The sequence below is a fragment of the Aptenodytes forsteri genome, unplaced genomic scaffold (assembly GCF_000699145.1).
Source record: "Aptenodytes forsteri isolate BGI_AS27 unplaced genomic scaffold, ASM69914v1 Scaffold476, whole genome shotgun sequence".
Taxonomy (NCBI): Eukaryota; Metazoa; Chordata; class Aves; order Sphenisciformes; family Spheniscidae; genus Aptenodytes; species Aptenodytes forsteri.
The window spans coordinates 111,654-112,140 of NW_008794216.1; positions in this window are offsets into that span (position 1 = coordinate 111,654).

Sequence of the window (487 nt, forward strand, 5' to 3'; positions counted from 1 at the left end):
TTTCGCTTTGCACCAAAACCTCCTTCGCAGCATCCCCGACTTCGCAGCCCCGGCACCTCCTGCCGGGGGAGATTTGGGGGTTTTCCAGCTTTTTGCTCCCAGGCACAAAGTTTTATCAAGTAAGACAATGTAGAAAACCCATTTCCCTCAAAAATCACATCTCTCTCTGACCCCCTGTGCTGTTAGGAGCCAAATTTGGTCAGTTTTAACCCAAACGAGCTGGTGATGCTGCTCAACACTGGGATCTTGGGATGCCGCGGGACCGGAGCATCCAACACCCAGATAAAGATTTTCGGGGGTTCCGTTAAACATCCCACAAAACCCCGTTTGTCACCCCGATGCTCGGCCTTTCCCTTCTCCCCCGGCACGGTTTTGGGATGTATTTTGGGGAAAAAGGGCCGGAGCAGAGGCGGGAGGGGGAAGGGCGAGCTGTCAGTTATCCCGCAGCTGTGTAAACAGGCTGGAAGCGAGGAGGGCTGGGGGGGGA